This window comes from Hemiscyllium ocellatum, chromosome 12 (genome assembly GCF_020745735.1).
Source record: "Hemiscyllium ocellatum isolate sHemOce1 chromosome 12, sHemOce1.pat.X.cur, whole genome shotgun sequence".
Lineage (NCBI taxonomy): Eukaryota > Metazoa > Chordata > Chondrichthyes > Orectolobiformes > Hemiscylliidae > Hemiscyllium > Hemiscyllium ocellatum.
Window position 1 is genome coordinate 103023310 of NC_083412.1, and position 18216 is coordinate 103041525.

Here is an 18216-nt window from a genome sequence, read left to right on the forward strand (position 1 = left end):
TTCAGGAAAGATCCTGGGAAATAATAATAATTGATCCGGCTCAGGAGGACTTCTGTTATAATGAGTAATAGATCAGCCATTGCCATGGCCACCAGGTAACAGGTGGTGCATGATGAGAGGCCACACTTTCGATGAGACAGGATCACAATAGCCACTATGTTAACTGTAAGAAAAAGAAAGGGTTATAGACTGGAAATTAATGATGCCTGAATCAGACAGCAATGCCATGACTTTTCAAAAAAACAATTAGTGTATTTTTTATTGTTGAAGGATAGTGTTTTGAATCTCAATCCTATCCCTAACCCAAACCAAGGAAGTTCATGGTGACAGGAGTTCCAACAAGAACATGTTTTACCATCATATTATGGAGCATTACATTGTGCTGCTGCTTATATGGTCCTCCTTTCTCTTTTTGCTCTGGTTCACTCCCCACTATGACATCCAATCAGGAATCTTGCCTTACTGAGTTTTTTTTACAAACTTTTCAAATGGAGTCCTGTACACAATGATTCATTGTGGGAAATGTTTCAGTTATAACTTCCCTGTATAAAAATGATTAAAACACAATGACAAATATACAGTTATTGTAAGCAAGGGGACATAAACAAATGAGAGACTTGCAGATGCCCATGGAAAAACAAATTTATGGAGTAAAATCAGAAATTAGCTCATACACAGATTTTCACATGTTCAGTATATTTGCAGTTACTATGACTTTGAGCAGAGTCTGAATTCATTCATCAAAGTGCCAAGATTAGTACCAGTTACTACCACTAAGACATTTAATCAAGGATCCACATTGAATTGTACTAGAACTCTATGATTCTATAACCATAACCAATTGCCTGTGTAAAAGCTCCAGAAGCAAAGGCAGCATTCCTGATCCACAGAGCTACAAGACTTTGTTTGGGGAGGAAAACAAATTAACAATAAATAAACAGAATATTTCAAACCACACTATAGTACTGAGACCTTGCACTAAAGAGAATTGTATACAAATTAACCAGCTGTATAATTTTTAGAAAATAGTAAATAAATGTTTCTCTGGGAATTCATCAGACCTGAAAAATATAAAGGTATTTAATTTTGTGTGCTTTTATAAATTCTTTAACTTTTATAACAATGACATGAACAGCAAAGCTTGATTTCTGTACTCCATCCCTGTGACTCATGACATGATAAAGTCAACAATCAGCATAAAGACTTCTCAACTGATCAAATTCATAAAATACAGAAAGCACAATGGAATACAGGGAGCATCCATCTGAAACACACATTTCAGAAAAAAACAAATTTGATTCACTCCAGTGAAATCTTATCGAACCGATGGATGTTCCCAGTAATACATTGACGCTGGAGTATGGTCTTCCACTTTCCTCAGTCACTCAAAAATGTGGTGTCAAGAGCAGATCACAGGCTGGGAATACTGCAGCAAGTAACTCACCTCCTGTCTCCCCAAAGCCTGTCCACCATCTGCAAGGCACAGGCCAGGACTGTGATGGAATACTCCCCACTTGCCTGGATGGGGGCAGCTCCAACAACACTCAAGAATCATGACACCATTCAGGACAAAGCAGCCAGCTCGAGAGACACCAGATCCTCAATCATTCACTGCACACACTAAGGATGTGTACTGCTTTCACCATTTATGGATGCAAACCAGCAACAGTCTTTCTGAAAGTACTTTTCAAACCCACCAGCTCCACCACCAAGGAGGAGACCTGCAGCTGATGGATAGCAACATCACTTCCCAGAAATTACCCACCAAACCATACTCAGTGACAAATGTTCCTAATCATCACCTTCCCCACACTCCCACTTGAAGCTTAACGTGATCATCGGACATGCATCATGTGACAAGATGTGGGTTTATAGAAGATTTATTCTTTCCAGTTTCGCTTGAATAGAGATGTAATCGATGCTGTGCCCTGGTGTCTGCTCGATGAAAACAGAATGAATAGTTTTGGGCTTTTTAAACTTGAACAAAATAGAATGAGTGGGTGCAGTTTGAGGGTTTTATTTTAAATTGTTGCAATGGGTCTTTTTGGAGTTGAAGCTGTGAGATACAGCTCTCTCCCTCTCTCTCTCTGTCTCGCTGTCTCTCGCGATCTCTCTATCTATCTGTTACTCTCTATCTCTGTCTCTCTCTCTCTCTCTCTCTCTCTGCTGCTGCAAAAAGTTTGAATTCTCTCTATTGCTAGATTCATTCTGTCTGGTTTTCCTTTCTCTTGGACTGAAATGGAAACAGCAAGTGAGGGAAATCTGTTGTACTGAATTTGCCTTTGCCAAGGCTGTGTTTATGGGCTACTGCAACATTGGAACAGTAGATGAGTATTAGTGAAATAGTATACCGTTGAATTAAGCCTTTTAAAGAGTTAAAGGTATACCAATTCTTTTTCATTTGTATTTCAACTGTAGGATAATCATAAAGTGTGTTTTGCTTAAAGCCAATAGTCTTACCAAACAAATCACACCTGGAACGCAACACCCTCCACTTACCTTTAAATATGATCAAAGTTAGGGCGTTGGTTGTATCCTTTATATGTTTTGATGGGGTTTGATCTGGCCCATAACAATCATGACTGGGTCTACATGGGTTTATCACCACTTTCTCATGTGTGGAAACCCTGCTTCCAATTTCTTCACAACGGCCTCTGTCATTGTTGATGCCAGGCTCAATGATCTTTGGCAGTGACCAGAGGCTCTCTGTTAGGCCATTAATGCAGTGAATTTTTCTCCTTTGTAAATGGCAGGACATCAGTGTTTTCAGCTACAGCACAACTCCTGTGCAACGTTGTCATACACCTTCCAGTCTCACAGCCCCTTCCTTCTGAAAGGACAAGGGCAGCAGATACACCGCCCCTGCAAGCTCCCATCCAAGCCATTCCCAATCCTGATGTGAATTCATATCCATGTTCCTTCAGTGTCACTGAGTCAGAATTCTGGACTTCCCTTCCTGATTGTGGGTCTACATGGACTGCAGTGGTTCTACAACAGCTCACCCCCACTTTCTCAAGGGTAACTGTGGATGGGCAATAAATGTTAGGACCAGCTACAATGCTCACATCCCACAAATGAATCCAAATAAGAACTTCCCTTTCTGAGCTGTCTGTATACTTCAGTCCTGAAAGAGAGGTTTACCAAGCACCTAACTGTGTCTCAGTCCACAGATGCTGCCAGACCTCCTATTGGTTTCTATTCATTTGTACACTTTGTTCTATTAGTGAATGAATAGCACACATTCAGAGAGGCAGTAGGTTACAAACATAGGTGTATGATTTGTTGGGGTCATAAGAATAAATTCAGGATGCAGGAAAGTAACTCACTGAGCGGACACTGGTAGAACGGAAAACTCTGGCCAATCTGTAACACGGACATTCACAGAATGCACTCTGAGCGCTCCTCACACATGGACTTATACACGTTCTATAGTTAAAGTTACTCACCAGGTACACCAATGATAGCGAGAATCGGATAATAGATTTTCTTGATGGTATAGAATGTTTCCATGCTGTCCTGTATGAGACAATCAGTTAGCTGCAGAGAATCTCTCCTGATTAAACTCGGAGGCCATGCATTCCCACTGAAATCAATTTATACACTGGTGGACCTCCTCTGGGATGAGAGAGTTACAACACTTCCATTTAAAAAAAACAGATTTCAACATGGAGTGAAGTTTGTGCGATGAGCTCAAGTGTTTAGTTGAGAAATTGAGGTAAATAACTCCCAACGCTGCAAACTTATGGTTTACAAACAAAATCGAGCTACATCCTCCGAGAAATTAGCATGTTATTGTAAAGAGCATTGACATACCTCGAGGTCTCATGTCCCTTCATTGAAGTCATTCATTGTGACTAGGCAGTAGTTAAATGCCATGGGGTTCTGCTGTGGGCATTCAGTGAAGTGGTGAAGGTGCATGACCAACTTCACAGTGCAGCATCAGACACTAACTCACCAACTGGTGTGTGTGTACGTGTGCGTGTGCGTGTGCGAGAGAAGGTGGGGGGTGGGGTTGTGAGGGGGCACGTGTGGGGGGAGGGGAGGGGAGGGGGCAGCACCTTCTCAAACACAAACCCTGTCTGATATCTCTCTCTCTCTCTCACACACACACACACACACACACAAAGAACAAAGACCAAAGAAAATTACAGCACAGGAACAGGCCCTTCAGCCCTTCAACCCTCCAAGCCTGGGCTGATCCAGATCCTCTATCTAAACCTATCTCCTATTGTCTAAGCATCTGTATCCCTCTGCTCCCTGCCCATTCATGTATCTATCTCAATACATCTTAAATGATGCTATCGTGCCCACCTCTACCATCTCCACTGGCAACGCGTTCCAGACAGTCACCACCCTCTGTGTGAAGAACTGTCCACACATATCTCCACTAAACCTTCCCCTCTCACCTTGAACTCGTGACCCCTAGTAATTATGACCCCACTCTGGGAAAAAGCTTCTTGCTACCCACCCTGTCTATACAAAATCTCATGATTTTGTAAACCTCAATCAGGACCCCCCAACCTCTGACTTTCTAATGAAAATAATCCTAATCTACTCAACCTCTCCTCATAGCTCACACCCTCCATACCAGACAACATCCTGGTGAACATCCTCTGCACCCCCTTCACAGCGTCCACATTCTTTTGGTAATGTGGTGACCAGAACTGTATGCAGTATTCCAAATGTGGCCAAACCAAAATCTGATACAATTGTAACATGACCTGCCAGCCCTTGTATTCAATACCCCGTCCGATGAAGAACAGCATGCCGTATGCCTTCTTGACCACTCTATCGACCTGCGTTGCCACCTTCAGGGAACAATGGACCTGAACACCCAGATCTCTCTGCATATTAATTTTCCCCAGGACTTTTCCACTTACCATGTCATTTGTTCTTGATTTGCATCTTTCAAAATGCATCACCTCACATTTGCCCAAATTGAACTCCATCTGCCATTTCTCCACCCACCTTTCCAATCTATCTAGATTCTGCTGCATTGTCTGACAGTCCCCTTCACTATCTGCAACTCCACCAGTTTTAGTGCCATCTGCAAACTTGCTAATCAGACCACTGACACCTTCCTCCACACCATTTATGTCTATCACAAACAGCAGTGGTCACAACACAGATCCCAGTGGAACACCACTGGTCACAGGTCTCCATTTTGAGAAACTCCCTTCCACGACTACTCTCTGTATACTGCTATCCAACCAGGTCTCTGCGCAGCTAGCTAGCACACCCGGGACCCCGTCCGACAACACTTTATCCACAAACCAAGAAAAACGTGCTGGTTATTTCTAATTCACATGGAATCCCTGTCCGATAATCCTCTCTAAAACACAAGACCTGTATGATATCCCTCTCTCACACACACAAATCCTGTCCGATATCCCCCTCTCTCACACACAAACGCTATTTGATATCCCTCTTCCTCACACACACAAACCCTGTCTGATATCCCTCTCGGTCACACACAAACTCTGTCTAATATCTCTCTCACACACACAAACCCTGTCTAATATACCTCTCTCTCACAAACTGACCCTGTCTGACATCCCTCTCCCTCATACACAAGCCCTGTCTGGTATCGCTCTCTCTCAGACACAAACCCTGTCTGGTATCACTCTCTCTCACACACAAATAGTGTCTGAAATTCCCCTCTCTCACACACAAACCCTGTCTGATATCCCTCTCTCTCACACACACAAACCCTGTCTGATATTTCTCTCTCTCACACACAACCCCTGTCTGATAACCCCCTCTCTCACACACAAATGCTATTTGATATCCCTCTTCCTCACACACACAAACCCTGTCTGATATCCCTCTCCCTCACACACAAACCCTGTCTGATATCCCTCTCTCACACACAAACCCTGTCTGATATCCCTCTCTCACACACAAACCCGGTCTGATATCCCTCTCTCATACACACAAACCCTGTCTGATATCCCTCTCTCTTACACACAAACCCTGTCTGACATCCCTCTCTCTCACACACACAAACCCTGTCTGATAACTCTCTCTCACACACACAAACCCTGTCTGATATTTCTCTCTCTCACACACAACCCCTGTCTGATATCCCCCTCTCTCACACACAAATGCTATTTGATATCCCTCTTCCTCACACACACAAACCCTGTCTGATATCCCTCTCGGTCACACACAAACCCTGTCTAATATCTTTCTCACACACACAAACCCTGTCTAATATACCTCTCTCTCACAAACTGACCCTGTCTGACATCCCTCTCCCTCATACACAAACCCTGTCTGGTATCGCTCTCTCTCAGACACAAATAGTGTCTGAAATTCCCCTCTCTCACACACAAACCCTGTCTGACATCCCTCTCTCACACACACAAATTCTGTCTGATATCCCTCTCTCACACACAAATCCTGTCTGATATTTCTCTCTCTCACACACACCCCTGTCTGATATCCATCTCCCTCACACACAAACCCTGTCTGATATCCCTCTCTCTCACACACACAAACCCTGTCTGATATCTCTCTCTCACACACAAACCCTGTCTGATATCCCTCTCTCACACACAAACCCTGTCTGATATCCCTCTCTCATACACACAAACCCTGTCTGATATCCCTCTCTCTCACACACAAACCCTGTCTGACATCCCTCTCTCTCACACACACAAACCCTGTCTGATAACTCTCTCTCACACACACAAACCCTGTCTGATATTTCTCTCTCTCACACACAACCCCTGTCTGATATCCCCCTCTCTCACACACAAATGCTATTTGATATCCCTCTTCCTCACACACACAAACCCTGTCTGATATCCCTCTCGGTCACACACAAACCCTGTCTAATATCTTTCTCACACACACAAACCCTGTCTAATATACCTCTCTCTCACAAACTGACCCTGTCTGACATCCCTCTCCCTCATACACAAACCCTGTCTGGTATCGCTCTCTCTCAGACACAAACCCTGTCTGGTATCACTCTCTCTCACACACAAATAGTGTCTGAAATTCCCCTCTCTCACACACAAACCCTGTCTGATATCCCTCTCTCACACACAAACCCTGTCTGATATTTCTCTCTCTCACACACAAATCCTGTCTGATATCCATCTCCCTCACACACAAACCCTGTCTGATATCCCTCTCTCTCACACACACAAACCCTGTCTGATATTTCTCTCTCTCACACACAACCCCTGTCTGATATCCCCCTCTCTCACACACAAACCCTGTCTGATATCCATCTCCCTCACACACAAACCCTGTCTGATATCCCTCTCTCTCACACACACAAACCCTGTCTGATATTTCTCTCTCTCACACACAACCCCTGTCTGATATCCCCCTCTCTCACACACAAATGCTATTTGATATCCCTCTTCCTCACACACACAAACCCTGTCTGATATCCCTCTCCCTCACACACAAACCCTGTCTGATATCTCTCTCTCACACACAAACCCTGTCTGATATCCCTCTCTCACACACAAACCCGGTCTGATATCCCTCTCTCACACACAAACCCTGTCTGATAAGTCTCTCTCACACACACAAACCCTGTCTGATATTTCTCTCTCTCACACACAACCCCTGTTTGATATCCCTCTCTCTCACACACAAACTCTGTCTGATATCCCACTCTCTCACACACAAACCCTGTCTGATATCCCTCTCTCACACACAAACCCTGTCTGATATCCCTCTCTCACACACAAACCCTGTCTGATATTTCTCTCTCTCACACACAAACCCTGTCTGATATCCATCTCCCTCACACACAAACCCTGTCTGATATCCCTCTCTCTCACACACACAAACCCTGTCTGATAACTCTCTCTCACACACACAAACCCTGTCTGATATTTCTCTCTCTCACACACAACCCCTGTCTGATATCCCCCTCTCTCACACACAAATGCTATTTGATATCCCTCTTCCTCACACACACAAACCCTGTCTGATATCCCTCTCGGTCACACACAAACCCTGTCTAATATCTTTCTCACACACACAAACCCTGTCTAATATACCTCTCTCTCACAAACTGACCCTGTCTGACATCCCTCTCCCTCATACACAAACCCTGTCTGGTATCGCTCTCTCTCAGACACAAACCCTGTCTGGTATCACTCTCTCTCACACACAAATAGTGTCTGAAATTCCCCTCTCTCACACACAAACCCTGTCTGACATCCCTCTCTCACACACACAAATTCTGTCTGATATCCCTCTCTCACACACAAATCCTGTCTGATATTTCTCTCTCTCACACACACCCCTGTCTGATATCCATCTCCCTCACACACAAACCCTGTCTGATATCCCTCTCTCTCACACGCACACCCTGCCAGTTATCACTCTATCTCGCATACAATCCCTGTCTGATATCCCCCTCTCTCACACACAAACCCTGTCTGATATCCCCCTCTCTCACACACAAACCCTGTCTGACATCCCTCTTTTGCACATAAACCCTCTCTGATAACCCTCTCTCCCACACAGAAACCCTATCTGATATCCCTCTCTCTCACCCATCGACCCTGTCTGATATCCCCCTCTTTCGCACATAAACCCTCTCTGATAACACTCTCTCTCACACAAACCCGGTCTGATAACCCTCTCTCATACACAAACCCTGTCTGATAACCCTCTCTCATACACAAACCCTGTCTGATAACTCTCTCTCACACACACAAACCCTGTCTGATATTTCTCTCTCTCACACACAACCCCTGTTTGATATCCCTCTCTCTCACACACAAACTCTGTCTGATATCCCACTCTCTCACACACAAACCCTGTCTGATATCCTTCTCTCACACACAAACCCTGTCTGATATTTCTCTCTCTCACACACAAACCCTGTCTGATATCCCTTTCCCTCACACGCAAACCCTGTCTGATATACCTCTTACACACTCAAATCCTGTCTGATATCGCTCTCCCTCACACACAAACCCTGTCTGATATTCCTCTCTCTCACACACAAACCCTGTCTGATATCCCTCTCTCTCTCTCACAAACCCTGTTTGATATCCCTCGCACAAACACAAACCCTGTTTGATATCCCTCTCTCTCACATGCACACCCTGCCAGTTATCACTCTATCTCGCATACAATCCCTGTCTGATATCCCCCTCTCTCACACACAAACCCTGTCCGATATCGCTCTCCCTCACACACAAACCCTATCTGATATCCCTCTCTCTCACCCACAAACCCTGTCTGACATCCCTCTTTTGCACATAAACCCTCTCTGATAACCCTCTCTCCCACACAGAAACCCTGTCTGATATCCCTCTCTCTCACCCATCGACCCTGTCTGATATCCCTCTCTCACACACACAAACCCTGTCTGATATCCCTCTCTCTCACACACAAACCCTGTCTGATATCCCTCTCTCACACACAAACCCTGTCTGATATCACTCTCCCTCACACACAAACCCTGTCTGATATCCCTCTCTCTCACACACAAACCCTGTCTGATATCCCTCTCTCACACACAAACCCTGTCTGATAACCCTCTCTCATACACAAACCCTGTCTGATATCCCTCTCTCACATAAACCCTCTCTGATAACACTCTCTCTCATACACAAACCCTGTCTAATATACCTCTCTCTCACACACAAACCCTGTCTGATATCCCTCTCTCTCACACACAAACCCTGTCTGATATCCCCCTCTCACACACAAACCCTGTCTGATATTGCTCTCCCTCACCCACAAACCCTGTCTGACATCCCTCTTTTGCACATAAACCCTCTCTGATAACCCTCTCTCTCACACAGAAACCCTGTCTGATATTCCTCTCTCTCACCCAGCGACCCTGTCTGATATCCCCCTCTTTCGCACATAAACCCTGTCTGATATCCCTCTCTCTCACACACAAACACTGCCTGATATCCCTCTCTCGCACACAAACCCTGTCTGATATCCCTCTCTCTCACACACAAACCCTGTCTGATATCCCTCTCTCTTACACACAAACAATGTCTAATATCTCTCTCCCTCACACACAAATCAATACTTTTCGTCAGTATTCACTCAGGAACAGGACATTGTTGCTGATGTGAATATTGAGTCATAAGTAATTAGAATGGATGGCCTTGAGGTATGTAGGGAAGAGGTCTGGGGAATACTGGAAAGGATGAAAATAGATAAGTCCCCTGGGCCTGATGGCATTTATCCTAGGATCCTCTGGGAAGCTAGGGAGGAGATAGCAGAGCCATTGGCCTTGATTTTTATGTCGTCATTGTCTACGGGAATAGTGCCAGAAGACTGGAGGATAGCGAATGTGGTCCCCTTGTTCAAGAAGGGGAGTAGGGATAGCCCTAGTAACTATAAGCCAGTGAGTCTCACTTCTGTTGTGGGCAAAGTCTTAGGGAGAATTGTAAGGGATAGGATTTATGAACATCTGGATAGGAATAATGTGATCAAGGATAGTCAGCATGGTTTTGTGAAGGGCAGGTCGTGCCTCACAAACCTTATTGAATTCTTTGAGAAGGTGACTAAGGAGGTGGATGAGGGCAAAGCAGTAGATGTGGTGTATATGGATTTTAGCAAGGCGTTCGATAAAGTACCCCATGGTAGGCTAATGCAAAAACTACGGAGGTATGGCATTGAGGGTGCATTAGAGGTTTGGATTAGGAATTGGCTGGCTGGAAGGAGACAGAGGGTAGTAGTTGATGGAATAGGTTCATCTTGGAGTGCAGTTACTAGCGGTGTACCACAGGGATCTGTTTTGGGACCATCGCTGTTTGTCATCTTTATAAATGATCTAGAGGAGGGGCTTGAAAGCTGGGTGAGCAAGTTTGCGGATGACACGAAAGTCGGTGGAGTTGTGGACAGCGAAGAAGGATGTGGCAGGTTACAGTGGGATATAGATAAGTTGCAGAGCTGGGCAGAAAGGTGGCAAATGGAGTTCAATGTAGCTAAGTGTGAAGTCATTCACTTTGGTAGGAGTAACAAGAAGATGGATTACTGGGCTAATGGTCGGCTACTTGGTAGTGTGGATGAGCAGAGGGATCTTGGTGTCCATGTACACAGATCTCTGAAAGTTGTCACCCAGGTAAATTGTGCTGTGAGGAAGGCATATGGTGTACTGGGCTTTATTGGTAGGGGAATTGAGTTCCGGAGTCCTGAGGTCATGTTGCAGTTGTATAAGACTCTGGTGCGGCCTCATCTGGAGTATTGAGTGCAGTTTTGGTCTCCATACTATAAGAAGGATGTGGAGGCACTGGAACGGGTGCAAAGGAGGTTTACCAGGATGTTGCCTGGCATGGTAAGAAGATCGTATGAGGAAAGGCTGAGGCACTTGGGGCTGTTCTCATTGGAGAAAAGAAGGTTTCGGGGAGATTTGATAGAGGTGTACAAGATGATTAGGGGTTTAGATAGGGTTGACAGTGAGAACCTTTTTCTGTTAATGGAGTCAGCTGTTACTAGGGGACACAGTTTTAAATTAAGGGGTGGTAGGTATAGGACAGATGTTAGGGGTAGATTCTTTACTCAGCGGGTTGTGAGTTCATGGAATGCCCTGCCAGTAGCAGTGGTGAACTCTCCCTCTTTATGGTCATTTAAGCGGGCATTGGATAGGCATATGTAGGTTATTGGGCTAGTGTTGGTTAGGTAGACTTTGGTCGGCGCAACATCGAGGGCCGAAGGGCCTGTACTGCGCTGTATTTTTCTATGTTCTATGTTCTAAATCCTGTCTGATATTTCTCTGTCTCACACAAAATCCCTGTCTGATATCCCTCTCTCACATACCTCTCTGATAACCCTCTCTCTCATACACAAACCCTGTCTAATATCCCTCTCTCTCACGCCAAAACCCTGTCTGATATCCCTCTCTCTCACAGACAAACCCTGTCTGATATCCCACTCTCTCACAAACAAATCCTGTCTGATGTCCCTCTCGCTCACACACAAACCCGGTCTGATATCCCTCTCTGTCTCTCACAAATTCTTTCTGAAATTCCTTTCTCTCACATACCGACCCTGCCTGACATCCCTCTCTCTCACACACAAACTGTGTCTGATATGCAGCGAAATCGACGTTTCAGGCAAAAGCCCTTCATCAGGAATAAAGGCAGTGAGCCTGTAGCGTGGAGAGATAAGCTAGAGGAGGGTGGGGGTGGGGAGAGAGTAGCATAGAGTACAATGGGTGAGTGGGGGAGGGGATGAAGGTGATAGGTCAGGGAGGAGAAGGTGGAGTGGATAGGTGGAAAAGGAGCTAGGCAGGCCGGATAAGTCCGGACAAGTCATGGGGACAGTGCTGAGCTGGAAGTTTGGAACTAGGGTGAGGTGGGGGAAGGGGAAATGAGGAAACTGTTGAAGTCCACATTGATGCCCTGGGGTTGAAGTGTTCCGAGGCGGAAGATGAGGTGTTCTTCCTCCAGGCGTCTGGTGGTGAGGGAGTGGCGGTGAACGAGGCCAGGACCTCCATGTCCTCGGCAGAGTGGGAGGGGGAGTTGAAATGTTGGGCCACAGGGCGGTGTGGTTGTTTGGTGCGGGTGTCCCGGAGATGTTCCCTAAAGCGCTCTGCTAGGAGGCGTTCAGTCTCTCCAATGTAGAGGAGACCACATCGGGAGCAACGGATACAATAAATGATATTAGTGGATGTGCAGGTAAAACTTTGATGGATGTGGAGGGCTCCTTTAGGGCCTTGGATGGAGGTGAGGGAGGTGGTGTGCCAACTCATCCCACACGGACTCTGGACCACCTTTAAACCAGCAGAGTTCGGACCCGAACAGGACAAACAGTACAGACAACAGATTCAAAAACACCAGCGACGGTTCTCCTTCAAGATCCTCTGCTCAACGCTCGCAGCAATGCGCCGGCACCTAACCTCGCTACACTAAGCCCTGCCTCAGCTAAGGGCCACACTCTCTCAGAATTGCAAAGGACCCACTCTGTATTACATCCTCGGGAGAATTCATACTCTCAACAAACAGTATTTCAATTCCATCTCAAACATCAAAAACTGTAAGTACAACAAACTTTTATCCACCCACCTCCATAACTAGCGCTCCTCAAACATTCCAGAAGATTCCCCTGGCCTCGGAAACGACTCAGACGCCATTAGCCATGCGGCTGATGCAACTGCCACCCCCACGCTGATTGATGATGTCACTTCTGCCCCCATCATGGCCACTCCCACAACCACTTCGCCCCTCACAATTCCTCATGCATCACATGTGACATCACGTCCGCCCCTCACATCATCACTGATGCCACACACTCAATGACTTCCGCCACCCCTACTGCCGTGGTCACCACCACTTCTGCCCCCACCAGTGCCACTCCCCTGCATTCTGCTGACGCGCCCCCCCAGAGACCCCACTGTCACTATCCCCACCCCCCAGAACCCCAAGGGGAACACTACCCCTGCTCATGACTCCACCCCCATTCCCCCCACTATCACACCCACTCCAGTTACTGGCTCCGACCCCACTCCCAGCTCCACACCAACACCAAATCCCAGCTCCCAGCCCTACCGAGTTTTCACCATCCCTCCAGACCTCCCCCTCACTGAGGATGAACGATCAGTCCTCAGCAAAGGACTCACCTTCATCCCCTTCTGTCCACACATCAATGAATTTAATACACGCCGTGACGTCGAACAATTCTTCCGTCACCTCCTCCTCTGAGCTTACTTTCACAATCAGGATTCCCGCCCACCTTCCAAGGACCCCTTCGCCCACCTCCAACACACTGCATCCACCTGGACACCCGCGCTGGCCTATTACCTGCCCTCGACCTCTTCATTTCCAACTGCCGCCAGGACATTAACCGCCTCAACCTGTCTACCCCCCTCCCCCACTCCAACCTCTCACCCTCACAACGTGCACCCCTCCAATCCCTCTGCTCCAATCCCGACCTCACCATTAAGCCAGCAGATTTCCTCCAAGACTTCCGTTTCCCCGGCCCCCAACGCCTCATCTTCACCATGGATATCCAATCCCTCTACACCTCCATCTGCCATGACCAGAGCTCCCAAGCCCTCCTTTTTTTTCCTCTCCAGACGTCCCCAACAGTACCCTTCCACCGACACTCTCATTCGTTTGGCCGAACTGGTCCTCACCCTTAACAATTTCTCCTTTGAATTCTCCCACTTCCTCCAGACCAAAGGGGTAGCCATGGGCACACGTATGGGCCCCAGCTATGCCTGTCTCTTTGTTGGCTACGTAGAACAGTTGATCTTCCGTAATTACACCGGCACCACTCCCCACCTCTTCCTCCGCTACATTGATGACTGCATTGGCGCCACCTCGTGCTCCCGCGAGGAGGTTGAGCAATTCATCAACTTCACCAACACATTCCACCCTGACCTTAAATTTACCTGGACCATCTCTGACACCTCCCTCCCCTTCCTGGACCTCTCCATCTCCATTAATGACGACCGACTTGACACTGACATTTTTTACAAACCCACCGACTCCCACAGCTACCTGGATTACACCTCTTCCCACCCTACCTCTTGCAAAAATGCCATCCCGTATTCCCAATTGCTCCACCGTATCTGCTCCCAGGAGGACCAGTTCCACCATAGAACACACCAGATGGCCTCCTTCTTTCGAGACCGCAATTTCCCTTCCCACATGGTTAAAGATGCCCTCCAACCCATCTCGTCCACATCCCGCACCTCTGCCCTCAGACCACCCCTCCAACTGTAACAAGAATAGGACGCCCCTGGTGCTCACCTTCCACCCTACCAACCTTCGCATAAACCAAATCATCCGCCGACATTTCCGCCACCTCCAAAAAGACCCACCACGAGGGATATTTTCCCTCCCTACCCCTTTCCGCCTTCCGCAAAGACCGTTCCCTCCGTGACTACATGGTGAGATCCACGCCTCCCTACGACCCACCGTCCCATCCTGGCACTTTCCCCTGCCACCACAGGAACTGTAAAACCTGTGCCCACACCTCCTCCCTCACCTCTATCCAAGGCCCTAAAGGAGCCTTCCACATCCATCAAAGTTTTACCTGAACATCCACTAATATCATTTATTGTTCCCGATGCGGTCTCCCCTACACTGGGGAGACTGGGTGCCTCCTAGCAGAGCGCTTTAGGGCACATCTCCGGGACACCTGCACCAATCAACCACACCGCCCTGTGGCCCAACATTTCAACTCCCCCTCCCACTCTGCCGAGGACATGGAGGTCCTGGGCCTCCTTCACCGCTGCTCCCTCACCACCAGACGCCTGGAGGAAGAACGCCTCATCTTCTGCCTCGGAACACTTCAACCCCAGGGCATCAATGTGGACTTCAACAGTTTCCTCATTTCCCCTTCCCCCACCTCACCCTAGTTCCAAACTTCCAGCTCAGCACTGTCCCCATGACTTGTCCGGACTTGTCCTACCTGTCCATCTCCTTTTCCACCTATCCACTCCACCCTCTCCTCCCTGACCTATCACCTTCATCCCCTCCCCGACTCACCCATTGTACTCTATGCTACTTTCTCCCCACCCCCACCCTCCTCTAGCTTATCTCTCCACGCTACAGGCTCACTGCCTTTATTCCTGATGAAGGGCTTTTGCCCGAAACATCGATTTCACTGCTCCTTGGATGCTGCCTGAACTGCTGTGCTCTTCCAACACCATTAATCCAGAACCCAGTCTGTACTTCCCAACTCCTGTCTGATAGTGTCATAATTTCCTTTTCCCCAATTAAATATCTTCCCTCGGTAACTGCTCCTTTCCCTCTCCATGGCTATGGTAAATGTGAGGCAGTTCTGATCACTGTCACCAAAGTGCTCTCCCACCGTGAGATCTGGTACCTGTCCTGGCTCGTTGCCTCTCCCCTTGTCGGTCTGTCTACACACTGAGTAAGGAAACCCTCCTGAACACACCTGACAAAAACAGTTCCATCCAAACCATCTGCGCTAAGGAGGTTCCAGTCAATATTGGGAAAGTTGAAATCATCCATAACAACAACCCTGTTACATCTGCATTTTTCCAGAATCTGCCCGGCTATGAGATCTTCAATCTCTTTACTGCTATTAGGGGGTCTGTAGAAAACCCCCAGTGAGGTGGCTGCTCCCTTGCTGTTCCTAACTCCCACCCATACTGACTCAGTAGACAAACCTTCCTCAACAACCTTCATTTCTGTAGCTGTGATGCAGTCTCTGATTAGCAATGCTACATCCCCTCCTCTTTCCACCCTCCCTGTTCTTTTTAAATGTTCTAAGCCCTGGAACATCTAACAACCATTCCTGCCCCTGTGAAGCCCATGTCTCTGTTATGGCCACAACATCATCGCACCAGGTACTGATCCATGCTCTAAGTTCATCACTCTTATTTCTGACACTCTTTGCATTAAAGCAGACTCACTTTAAGCAATCTCTTTGTTCCACCACATGGATAACCTTCCCGATAGATTCAGTACATTCTGTCACTGCCCCATCTACAATTTCCACCCTCTCAGACATGTGGCTCTGATTCCCACCCCCTGCCAAACTAGATTAAACCGCACGAGCAAATCTCCCACCCAGGACATTTGTGCCTCTCCAGTTCAGGTGCAACCTTCCCCAGAAGGTATCCCAATGGTCCAGGGATCTGAAGTCCTCCCTCCTCACCAGCCTGTCAGCCACGTGTTAAGCTGCACTTGCTTATTGCTCCTCACCTCACTATCTCATGGCACCAGTAGCAAATCTGAGATCACTACTCTACTTGTCCTGCTCTTCAGCTTCCAACCTAGCTTTCTGTAGTTACTGTTCAGATCAGCAATCCCTTTCCTGGCTATATCATTGGTGCCAATATGTAGCAAGATTTCTCACTGCTCACTCTCCCCCTTCAGAATCCTGTAAAGCCGATCGGCGACATCCTGAACCCTGGCACTGGTGAGGCAACATACCTTCCGGGAGTTCCGTTCCTTATCACGAAATGTTCTGCCAATCCATCTAACTATTGAGTCCCCTACCGCTATTGCTTTTCTATTCTCCCCCTTCCCTTCTGATCCACAGTGCCAGGGTCAGTGCCAGAGCCCTGACAACTATGGCTTTCCCCTGGTAGGCTGTTCCCACCAGCCGTATCCAAAACGGTATACTTATTGCTGAGGGGAACAGCCACAGGGGATCCCTGCTCTGACCATTGGTTCCCTTTCCTCCCCCTGACAGGAACCCAACTGTCCTTATCCTGTGTCTGGGGTGTGACCACCTCCCTGTGCATCCTGTCAATTTCCCCCTCAGCCTCCCGGATGATCCGTAGTTCATCCAGCTGCAGTTCCCTAACTCGATTTTTGAGGAGCTGGAGTTGGGTGTACGTCCCGCAGATGTGGTCGGTGGAGACATGTGAAGTGTCTCTCACCTGTCACATTCTGCAGGAAGAACATGCAACTACCATATCAGCCATATCCCGCTAATGTGAAAGTCCACACCGGACTAAACAAAGGAAGAAAAGAAAGAAAAGAGAAACCTGAAAACTTACCAAGGTTACAGACTCCTAGTAAGGTTGGAGGAGATGGGTGGGAGGAAGGCCCTATGGTGTAGGGTCTCGGGTTTAGATCTCAGCCACTTCAAAAACCTTCCTGGCAGCTCTCGTTTCTCTCTGCCCTCTCTCCTCCCTGCTCTGTTTAAAATGGAGTGCAGTTTTGGTTGTCTTTTCTGAGGAAGGATGCCCTTGCCCTCGAGGGAGGGCAGCAAAGGATGAAGATTTACCAGGTTGATTCGGGGAATGGCAGGACTGATGTATGAGGCGAAGTTGATTAGGTTAGGATTGTTTCCGCTGGTGTTCAGGGAGATCTACTTCAGGTTTATAAAATTCAAACAGCCCTAGACAGGGGACGTGCTGGGAGGGTGTTCCTGATGGTGGGTGTGTCCAGAACCAGGGGTCACAGTCTGAGGATTCAGTGTAGACTGTTTAGATGAGGAAACATTTCTTCACCCAAGGAATGGTAGGCTTGTTGAATTCATTGCCACTGGGAGTAGTTGATGCCAAAACATTGAATGTATTTAAGTGGTAGCGAAATATAGCACTTGGGGCGAATGGGATCAAAGGTTATGGGGAGAAAGCAAGATTAGGCTATTGAGTTGGACAATCAGCCATGGTCATGATGAATGGCAGAGCAGGGTCAAAGGACCGAATGGCCTCCTTCTGCTCCTATCTTCTATGTTTCTATGTATTGATTTGGAGCATTTTAGTTCATGAAGACTGAGTGAGCTGGAGGTCCTCTGTAACACTGTTTGATTCTCTGATCCTACATCACTGTTTAG